The sequence below is a fragment of the Acartia tonsa genome, chromosome 3, assembly GCF_053477335.1.
Source record: "Acartia tonsa isolate MP-2025a chromosome 3, ASM5347733v1, whole genome shotgun sequence".
In the NCBI taxonomy this organism is placed as follows: Eukaryota; Metazoa; Arthropoda; class Copepoda; order Calanoida; family Acartiidae; genus Acartia; species Acartia tonsa.
In genome coordinates this window covers 6395318-6407191 of record NC_137262.1, presented here as the reverse complement: position 1 = coordinate 6407191, position 11874 = coordinate 6395318, and the positions used below count along the sequence as shown (strand labels likewise).

The 11874-nt window shown below is 30.3% G+C and overlaps 1 long non-coding RNA gene across 1 annotated transcript; it reads right to left on the bottom strand.

The window, feature by feature from the left end:
* Positions 1-1106: 1106 nt before the first annotated feature.
* Positions 1107-11289, bottom strand: LOC145315067 (uncharacterized). The gene is made up of 3 exons (XR_013877945.1): positions 11053-11289; positions 3661-3780; positions 1107-2182 (listed from the first exon to the last, which is right to left on the bottom strand). It is a non-coding gene; the product is annotated as an uncharacterized LOC145315067 (long non-coding RNA).
* Positions 11290-11874: the final 585 nt, after the last annotated feature.

The window sequence follows — 11874 nt, the reverse complement described above, 5'->3', positions numbered from 1 at the left end:
TACGGAAATTTCGAGGTCAGGATTTATTTTAAAAGATCATAAAGGTTGAATGTTTTCAAATCTTAATTAAAATATTAATCTTTAAATGGTCGTTTTAAAAGATAAAGACGATTAATCGATTGCGTCTTTTTTCTTTATTCGATAATACCTAGTTGTATATTTCCGACACATGAATTTTAATGTAAATCTGCTTTTAAGATCTCGTAAAAAAAACTGATTTTATGAAAAGAAAAGGTGTTATGATAAACCAATTTAAAACGTAATGCCTAGTTATTTTGATTAAGATTAAAAAAGTTGTATTTATTTCGAATATAATTCTAAAATTTGTACTATTAAGTGGTTGAAAGTAAGATTAAAGTTTATTGAGTAGGAGCAGGTTAGTATGAATACAATGGGTGAAAAATACATTGTAAAATTTTGGTTAGAAATAAGTAGGGGCAATTTAACTTGTGTGTTTAGTGGACCAAAAAAGATTTATGGCACGAGGATACAATAAGCTTGTGCGGAGGGGAGGGGGTTATAAAATTTATGGGGTGGTATTAAGATATTTAGATAAATATTGAGATTTCGTTATCTTTATGGTTATAAACATTAATTTAAATGGTAGGTTGTAAGATTTATGCGGTAAATATTTGGTAAGAAAATTGACAAGAAGTTTTCATCTGCCGAAAATAGATGTAGAGAAACCGTTGGCCAAATATCTGAAGATTTATGTTAGCAATCAAGGAGGACTAGAAATTTGGATTACAGGATGGAAATAAGTTAACCATTATTGAATATTTGTTTGCAAGAATGTTCTATAAAGCTTAGATTAGAAAAAAAATTTTCTTAATAGTATGGAATTTATCTTATATGTAAATATTGGATCGATTTTAACATGGAATTATAAACAGCTTAAAGGTATGAATAATAGAGCTTGGATTTCATTAGAGGAGAGCGGTGAGAATTGCGTGTTCTATAATGCTTAGTATTTAATAAAAACAGGTAATAATGCGATTAAAGAAGTTATTAGGTAAGAATAGAAGGTTTAATTTTCTATTTCGTAGGATTATAAGTTAAAAAATGCTTCATAATACTTAACAATGAGATTAATATACAGGTGAGAAGTTAATTCGAACTGTTCGTTACTTTGATAAAATAAATAAATGAGCGTTTGAAGGTTTAATGCAAAGCGTGTTTTATATTGCTTAGTAAAAAAATAAAGATTAGGTCAGAGATTTTTATTTATATGAAAATAAAAAAAGGCAATGTTACAATTAAACAGATAGATAATAAGATGATTAAAGGTTTAATTTCACGTATATATATATAAAAAGAATATTATTAGGTACGAAAGGAGAAAATTATTTGCTAGACGCGGAAACGTGTTTATGTATATTAGAAAAAGATTAAGCGTGTTCTATACAGCTTAGGCTAAATTAGAATGGGTCGATTCCAGTATGGGGGGGTATGTACACAGTAATTGTTAAAACTATATTATACAATAATTAGGGTGAATTGATTTCGAGATTAGATTAATTATACTTATTATTAGGAGGGGTTAATTATAAATTGATGCTTGGGACTTAAGTTAGTTAATCAATTAATATGGCGGATATTAAGGAATGTAATTCAATAGAAATGTGCTTAGATGCATTGAATTATTAAAGTGTGTAGTATATAGCTTAGATTTACTCATATGATTAGTTTGAATTGGTTGGAATCGATAAAGGTTAATAAAAGAAAATATAACAGAAATAATGTACAATAATTATATTAATAAATACACAAACAAAATTGTAATTTAAATAGTATCATTTGTCGTATTTCTAAAAAATGTGTCGCTATAAAGATTGATGTCAAATCCGAATTTTTTACGTTCTGAAATAGACATAGCATCAAAGAATATGTAAAATACATAATAGAAATAAGGCAGATGATTTCGGAGGATGAAACTAAGTACTCTAGGTGCAAAATTTATTGTAGGATTTAGCTGTTTATAGATAATAGCGGCATTACATAAATTAGAAATAAAAATGAGGTCTTTATGTTTTATAATGATCTCTAGATTAGGTTTTAAGATTCTATCTCTAAAAAGATCTTTTTCAGCTGGCGTAAGGTGTTTAAATTTTAATAAGGATCTGTCTATTATTTCGTCCACGTTCAATATATTGTTTCTGATGGTGCTGGATATGTTATACATCTGAAACAAAAAAAAGAATTATGCATGATTTTTTCTTACCATTTTAATAATGCTATTTTCCATTGGAACTCTTTTACAATGACGTGTAGATTTGAGGAAAAGTTTTTGCACTATGGCTACGAGAATAACTACTAATCCTACAGCTGAAATATCAATTAATATGCCTACGTAATTATCTTCAACATATTCAGGAAATGTCAGATTATTTTTAACTTTATCTTCTTTTTTTCTTAAATAATCTGTCATGTAATCTATTCTATTGTGAGAAAATGTAGATTCCTCGACATCTCTTGCTGAGTTACGCTTGAAGGATACTAAACCAATCTCCATGTCTATGAATGATAAATTACCATCAAAAGTTATATGCGCAGGTAAGTCTGATTGAGCTAAATCAACATTTAATTGATTATTTATAGCATTAATAGTTAATTGGCTGGCTTTATGTAGCAAAACTCCTTCATTTGTTGGTGTAAAGGTCTTTGATGGGTTATATTGAAATTCACAAAATTTTAATGTATCATTAAAATTTTCCGAGTTTAAGGCTGTTAGACATTTATTAAGATTTATCCTTTGTTTATAAGATAAAGATTTATCTGATGGCTTAATATATTTATGTAATGAAGGATCAAAAAGATACCCTTCTTCTAAACCAAAATTATTATAATATACAGGAAATAGTTTGTTTCCTGTTTTTTGGTTGTGATATTCAATCTTTTTAATATAATACGTAGGTATACCATCCCTAATAAATGAATCAATTATTTTAATGTCTGTTTTAGGTGTTTTGTATTCAAAAGTCGAGATGGCAGAGGCCAAGCGATCTGTGATTATGTTTTGTTTGGCTTGTTTTATGGCTTCATAATGTGAGTCCAGGTTAGTAAATAAATAACTTAGTGTTTCTTGTATAAATCGAAATTGGATAATAATTGATGTAAAGGATTGACTGTTGGCTTTAAAAGCGTCCCAAGTAGCATATTTATCAAATGTTATTTTTGTGACCGCATTTAAATAGTCTAATGCATTAAGGGTATCATTTAAAAATTTCTCAGATACTTCAAATTTACCAGATTGGTGATAAGGCGATGGAACCTCTTGTGTGTAATATTGCTGTAATTCAGTAAATTTTTTGTTTATTTCCATAATTTTTTGTATCTGAGTATTTACTAATGATAAATGTACATAATACTCATTTGTTATTAGCGTGTTATATTGTAGGTCGTTACTTGCAGGCAATGGGAATTTTGTATTTGCTTGATCATAAATATTGAATACTGTTGTATTAATTTTGTTAATATCAGGTAATTTACATTCAAGTTTTATAATCGTTTCAAATTTATAATCATACATATTAGTAGTAATAGTGTCGATTAAGAAAAATTGCAAAGAAAATATTGAAGATGGAAGGATTAATATTAATAGATATTTTAATAGCATTATGAATCAAAAATCTTAATATCAACTTTTGAATTAAAATTTACCTTTTTATTCTGATTTTGTGCTTTTTTAAGGGCTGATCTTGTTACAATCTGTTTGTCTTCGTCGTTGTGGTCTTCAGGTAGGTCAACGGGCTCTATGGGGACAACTCCGTTCTCAAGTTCCTTAACAATTGCAATTTCGTCGTCAATAATTTCCTCAGGTGTGTTAAATATTTCTTCAAGAACTATATTATCTGATGATAAAAGATTATCTAATTCTTCTTTATTTATTTCCTCATACTGTTTTAGGCAAATATTTTTAACAGAAGGGGGGAGGGGGTCAAATAGGGGGTCTGAAGGAATGTATTTTTTTATCTCATTCCTGTTTCTTCTTAATTGTTTATTATTTAAATTAGATATAGCTTTTACTACTACAGCTTTTTCAGGGAGTTGTACAATAACAAAAGGTGTTTGATAATAAGTTGTTTTCAACGGTCGTGTATTACCTAAGATTTTGGATTTATCTTTTACAAATACAATGTCTCCAATTTTATAATCTCTGGTGATTCTATTCTTATTTTTGTATGTTGTTCTATCTACATTAACTTTTTCAATTTTTAATTGTGCTTCTTTCCATATTTTTTGTAGAAAGTTATGTTTTTCTTTTATTTGGTCAATGTGGATATGAGCATTTGGATGTATTTTAGGTAGGTTGTCCGATAGAAGCGGATTTTCTGACAAATGTACACCTGGTCCGAAGATGAGTTCAGCTGGAGAGTAGCCTGTTTTGTGAATTTTTGAGGTATTATGCAATAGACTGACAGAGCAGCAGAGGAAACTCCAATTGAATGACGGACTAATTGCCAAGACTTTTTTGAAATATGTTTTAAAGAGCCCGACGTATCTTTCTATCCCTCCATGGGAAAATCCTGAGAAGGCTGAGGAATAAAACATTCTACATTTTAAGAAAGCTAAAGTTGAGATTGTCTTTTTTGATACAAAGAATGGGGCGTTGTCAGCAAGTATGCTTTTTGGGTGCCAAAATTGAAATATGTAATTTTGAAAAATATGTAAGAATTCCTCGCTTGTCTTATTGACTACGGGGAAGCAATTAATGAAATTTGTAGCTGGACATTTTACAATCAGTATATGCACAAAACCACTACTACTAGGAAGACTTTCTATTAGGTCCATGTGTAAAATTTCACCTGCCTGGTCACTGATTGGATAGAATCCTAATTTTTCATTTTTGGAGTACTGATTTACAAGCTGACATGCATAACAAGTTTTTGTAAACTTATCAACATATTCTTTTAGGCGAGGATGAAAGTAATTTTGGAGATTAAGAATCATTTTATCTTTGCCAGAATGGTTCGTAGCAAGGTGAGCAGAAGCTATATATGCATATAATAGCTTAGAAGGAATATAGAGTTTTGGAATGTCATCTTTGTCAATGTAATATAAAAGTGCATTTTTAATTTTGTATTTATTATTGTTATGTACATAAGTGTCTTCCGTTAATGCTTGGATGTAAATGTCTTTGTATTCTAATTTTTGTTCATCAATAATTCTTTGAGTGGTTAGAATTTTTTCTAAATCTTTCAATGGTTGAAAGATTGAAGTTAAATTTTCAATTATTTTATTGTATGAAAGACTAGAGCCTAAGACTTTTTTGCTGAGTTTTGTCTCTTTAAAATCTTTTTCAAATTTTTCTCTAGAGATTTGAGATAAAAGGTTAATATGTACTTCAGGAATGGAGTATGCTGTAATGTTGTTGACTGATAATGATTTTTCAGGTTTTGGATCTTTGTACTCAACAAACTGTGGATGTTGTACTACCCATTTGGCCCAGTCGCCAATGGACATCTCCTCAGCAGGCATATTGTCATCTAAGCTGTCCTTCACATACAGAGGTAATTGTATTTTTACTCTTTCATGTTTTGGAACTTGAAATTTTCTGCTTAGATAATCTGCTGGGTTGTATTTTGAACTTAAAAATGCAAGTGTGACAGTTTTATGGTCATGTTTAATAATTAATCCCCATCGTTTCATTTTTCTACATGATTTTGTGACTCCTTCATTATACATCCAGAGGACTGTTTTATTATCACATAATGCTAGAGTTGGGTCGAAGCCTCGAAGGTGCTCCGTAGCATGTAAGGCATCTAGAAGTGCATTAAGTTCTAGAGTATATATAGCATTACTTTCTACTGTTTCAGGTATAGACTTTGTGTGATAGCAGATAATTTCAAAAGTTCCTCTGTGTTTGCTGAGCTGATATTCTGGGTAAGAAATGTTTATTGCTGGTCTTACAATTAGGGTGTCTTTTGATTCATAAAGTAGAAAAATGAGGGGTGCTGCACTTTTAAGTTTAGGTGCATTAAAGATAATTTGTTTTTGGTTATTGAATTTATCTGTTGAGTTTATTATTATTACTGATTTGTATAGTACACGTGCTAGAGCATCAAAAACATTTAAATCTTTGTCTATGGAAATTTCTCCGTTTTCCATATTTTTAATGAAATCTTTCATCATATGACGGTTTGACATGTATGTGTTTTCTAATATCTGCGGGTGGAGGATGTGGTCCCTAATATAGGTCACCATTTTCTTACAAATTGTATTGAATTCTGTAGGGCAATTTGAGACTTTTAGTAATAACTTGAGACTATGACTAAAAGAGTTTTTTACATCTTCACCATATCCTAAAGTTTTATCTAATAGATATTCATGTTTAGGTGGTTGAGATGTTTTTAAGTCTGCCATGAATGCTTTGTGAGATTGATCTGCTCTTGGATAAAAGATAGGTTTATAAGGTAATTTTAAATCATAAATTATTCTGTGTGTTTTATCGTCCATGTTGATGTATTCTGGGACTTTTAATTTTGGGAATTTTGCTGGAATAATTTGTGCTAGGACACAGCTATACTGAGAACCTGATGCGCTGGCGGCATCTGTCATAAGAATTTTGGGAACTCCAGGTTGTACAATTTTTGAGTACAATGGAGCTGATGATAAGGTTTTATTTAAATCCATAATTACTTTTTTATGTGAATCTTTCATAATGAATTTTGTTTTATCGCTTGTGAGTGCTGTTATGTGTTTTATGTCTTTAAATACGTCAAATCCACAAACTGTTCTGAAAGAATTTAACATACCTAAATATGATTGCAGACATTCTTTAGATTTTGGCATGGGTGCTTGCAACACTTTTTCGACCCTTTTGGGGTCGGCTTGTATAAAGTTGTTGCACACATACCATCCCAAAATGTTGATTTTGCTTTTACAAAAGGATGCTTTTTCTATGGAGATTTTACATTTGTGAAAAGCTAAGCGAGAAACTAATTTTTCTATGCATTGGAAATGAAATTTAACACTTTCCTCATAAGTATCTTTTGCAGGTGTGAAGACAACAATGTCGTCGTAGTAGGTGTCACAGAAATCCAGGTAATCTGGCAACATAAGAGGATAACCATTGTCATCAAAGATTATTGTATTATTTTTATCTCTACTAGGAACATGATTAATGATCATATCTGTGAAACGAGCCAATATAGATGGAGAGCTGGCCAATCCTGTGCATAGTGAATTCATTTGATAGGCTCCAATTTGTGTTGCGAATTGGGTGTACTTGCGGCAGTCTGGATGTATGCTTATGGAATTAAATGCATTTTTTAGGTCTATGACACTGTAAAAGGAAGCATCTCTTAATTTATTAAGGATTGAGCTAACCGTAGGTATGAGTGGAGGCTCTATGGTTATAAGCTCGTTAAGTAGTTTATAATTGACAACTAATCTTGCTGTTTGAGCTTTATTTGATTTTGCAATTAAGAAACAAGGACTGGCAAACTGACTGAGTTCCGAACCTGATGTGCTGGCTTTGCTGACAATGCCAAGTTTTTCAAGAATTCGAAGAATTTCTCTTAACTGTGCCAGTTCCATTGGAGCCAGGTAATAACATTTTCTGGTTTTTGGAAGAGAGACATGTGGTTTAAGTGTAATTTTATAAAAACCAAGAGTGTCGCTGATTTTACCTGCATCCAGAGAGTGTAGTGAGATTATTTGTGGATATTTATCAATAAAAATGTCTTTTATATATGGCCAGTGTTCAGCATCATAATTGTTTTCTAAGATAATGTCTGATGCATTTTCGTAATAATTTGAAGGAATTGAAAAACCTGAGGGTTGTAAGTCTTCAGGTACAATATCTTTAGTGTTTGGCTTAAAGCCTAATTGTATTGTTTCATTATCATCAAGGAAAGAATCTTCCTGTTCTTTATTTAATGTAATAGGTGATTCCTCTACCCTATCCCTTTCTTCTGACAAGCTATATTTTGGATCTTTAACGTCATTATTAATTGCATCTGGGTTACCTATAAAATCTTCTGCAAAGTTAAAATCTAAATTAAAAATATTTTGATCTATGTTTGCGGTCTTAGTTTTATCATCTATATTTTTTAGAAGAGTGATTTCACCTATTGGAGTGATTGAACTGTCAAGGAAAGAGACTTCATGCAGTAAGTTAATTTTATTCTCAATGTAAGAATTTATGGAGATATGATTTATAACAGTAAGTTCCTGGCTTTGTTCAATAAAATCTACATATCCCTGGATTGCGCCATTATAAGTCGTAGGTCCTACATTTTGAACTTTTGCTATTACAGACATTTTATTTCTGTATCTTTGAACAAAACTAGTTGAAGGAAAAATTTTAATATTATAATGCTGAGAGTAAGGAATGTGGTCCTGACTTATAATCACGTGATCGTTTTCTAAAAATTTTGAAGCTGGGGATAATTGAAAATAGATTTCTGTTATTTCTTTAGGTTTAAAATCATTAAGAAAAGCATGAGCTAAATTTAAATTTTCATCAGTATCAAAGTAGCTAGGAACTTCTTGTTCTAAATCATTTAATTTGTATACTATTGGTTGCATATAATTATCGGCTTTAAGACTTTTAATAATTAAGTTTAAATTAAGAAAATCTGTTAATGATAAAATAACTGGGTGTTTGCATTGAAATCTATCTTGGAATTTAACAATGTACAGTTTAATAATTTGTGGTTTATCTTTATAATCAAATTTAATTTTAAAATCGATCGTTCCTAATAAAGGTATTTTGTGACCCGTGTAAGACTTTAAACTAATATTTGTAGGTTGAATCATGTCATCCCATTCATCATTATCAAAGTATGGAAACAAATCTTTTAAATAAGAAAAAGAACAAATAGATAAATCAGCACCTGTATCCAGCATAGAGGTACATGATCTATAGTCATTATTAGTTAGATGTATTAACATTGGTATATATAGTTTCCGTCCATATGTAGGTTTTAGATCCATAAAAATAAGTTGATGCTTGTCAGATTTTAGGGTGTTTAAAGAAATCACATTTAGTTGCTATTGTGATTTAATTCGATTTCTATATTCTTGGTTCACTACTCTCATATCATAATCCCTGTGTTTTCCTTCCCTTTTGGCTTGAATAAAAGCGGGTCTGCGAAAACATAAGTGTTCAGGGTGGAGAAGTTTCATTTCATTTTTTGTTGCTTTAAGGCAGATGGTGCAAGGTACATTTGTTGGTGGCTGAACTTTTAATTTACCATTATCTAAACGCATTTGTCTGCATCTAGTTGATTCATGCCCAGAATCACCGCATAGAGGGCAATTAATTTTATTTTTATATTCTTCTACAGGTTTATTGTGGTGATATTTGTGAGAACCAAAATTATCGAAGAATTGGTCTCTAAGACGTTTAGAAAAATTTTGCGGATTATATTGGCCATTTTTATATTGGTTATGAGGCTGTTTACTATAGCTAGCATTGTTAATATTATTATTATTTTTATAATTATTATTATTCCTGTAATTATTAATGTTATTTCTGTTGTTATTATTATTTCTTTGGTAACTTTGACCAGGATTATATTGTGGCTTTCTATTTATATAAGAAGATTGATTATTATAATGATTTTTATTATTATTATTGGAGTTATTTGAATAATTTCTAGAGTATTGGGGCGTCCCGCCAATATCTAATGAATTTATATAGCTCCTGTTATAATTAGAGAAATTGGATCCATTATTATAAAATATATAATTATCTTCTATATCGAGATTATTGATGAAGTGCCTATTATTTTTATAATTATTATAGCTAGATTTTGCATGATTATTATTATTATACGTAGATCTACGATTTTCATCAAAATTTAAAGCATTTACAGAGTGTCTAGGTGTATTGTATTTGCTGTAATGTATAGACTTCATTGGTTTGCTAGCATAAAGTTTTTCTAATTCTAGATCTATGAGGTCAGAATAAACTTTTAATGAAGTACTAAATTCAGCAAAAGATGCGTTACGGCCGTAGTAAGCATTGCACTCTTTTTCAGCTTTAAGTACGTACTCTGAGCATTGGCGGGGCAATGCTTTCTTTAAAGCACTTATGACTTCAGCATTAAAGCATGAATTTCTGGAGGTTTCATCATGAATAAGTGCCGCACGGTTCCCTAATTCAAGAATGTCTGATTCAATACTTGATAAAGTTGAATTAGGGGGAGGATTATATTGTAATAATTTATCTCTAGCTTGGAATGGATTTATGCGAGTATCATATTTTTTTAACAGGTTTGAATAGATATCGCTAATAGGCAATTTTGAGCTTATTTGATCAGATATAAACTGATAAGGTTCATTTGTAAAACTTTTTTGTAGGAATCTTTTAAATTCAGCCTCTGATAAACACATGTCCTCCTGAAACTCGTTAAGATTTGTTAAATGTTCAGCAATGGAAGGAGAGGAAGGACTTTTAGTGTTGAATTGTTTTTTTGGAAATAGATTATGAGCTAAGTTTCTTTTATACTCATCATGAGTTAAGATATCTGTAGGAGAATATTTATAAGGGGCCACTATAGTTTCCATGGTTGTAAATTTTTTATCCGCTGTATAATTTTTTATTAAGTGATCTAATTTTAATTTTTCTTCTCTGATTTCTTTTTCAATGCGTTTTTTATTTTGTTGTAAATGTTCTTGATAATCATTACTTATGTCTTCTATATCAAGATTTGGAGCAGGAATGTCAGATTTTTTACTCAAAGCAATTGAAGTGCTAGCTAGGTTTAAAAGTAATCGACCGATAGGGTCTTGTAATGTTTTTGCCACATTTTCAGTAATTAGATTATTATGATGATCATCGTTTATTAAATTATTATCTGTATTTTGAGATTCCATTATGATTGATCCCGCCTGTGACGTAGGTCTCGAGGGGGATTTTTCGCTTCTTTTAAAGATGCTTGTCATATTTTGACTTAATTAGTTTTATAATATTTTCGAAAGTTGAGAAAAATTTATTTATAAATTCAGCAAAACTTTTTAACAATTGTATATTAAAAATAGATAAAGCTACTAAACCTAATAAGGATACGAAAATAATAAAAGATAAGGCAATACACTTACCTAAAATTTTGAATGTTTTTCAGGTAGAAGACCAAAGATCGCTGTTTTGACGGGACTCTTCTCTGTTGATGTTGTGGTGTTATATACTGGATCCGTCAGAAATCACAGGTCTCCTTAATATTACAAAGAGTTATTATCACAGAAAGTTTTTCACAGCAAATTAGAAATACTTATTAATGGTGTAGAATACACAATCCGATAGGAAAAGAATTCGAGAACTATGAAAAAAAAGTTGGAAAAGAGTTTATTAGTAGCAAATTAAAGTTATAACGCAATTAGAATAAAAATAAGAGGTATCCTTTGAGTTATATCCAAAAAAATAGCAAAATTTTCAAGTGCTTTATCAGATTTTAAATTGTCTAACTCAAGTTTATAAACTAAATTATTGGCTGTTATTTTAGTGTCAATTGACGCAATTAAAAATAGTAATATGATAGTATAGAGAAGTTGTTTTGTCTTGTACAAGATGTAGATTGTCAAAAATATTAAGTATATATCAAGGAAGTCAATGTTCTTGGTAAAATGCAAAGGGTCCGTATAGAAAAATAAGGTAAGAGAACTTAATTAAAAATTTTCTTAATAATTCTTATCTATCTAAGATTCAAAAGGACGTCGCGCCACCTGTAGGAGTGATAATAGCGTTTACCGCTATTCTATACCTTGCGTTATCAAAAGAGCAGATTTTAACCTATCTATCCTTTGAAATTAGAAGACGTACGTATCAGCCTTCCTACCTGCAAAGCAATCCTTTAAATGTTGGTTCAGTAAGTAGTTAATCCTAGTCCCGACTCTCAAGGAAACCCAATTCTAACCGATAAGGTT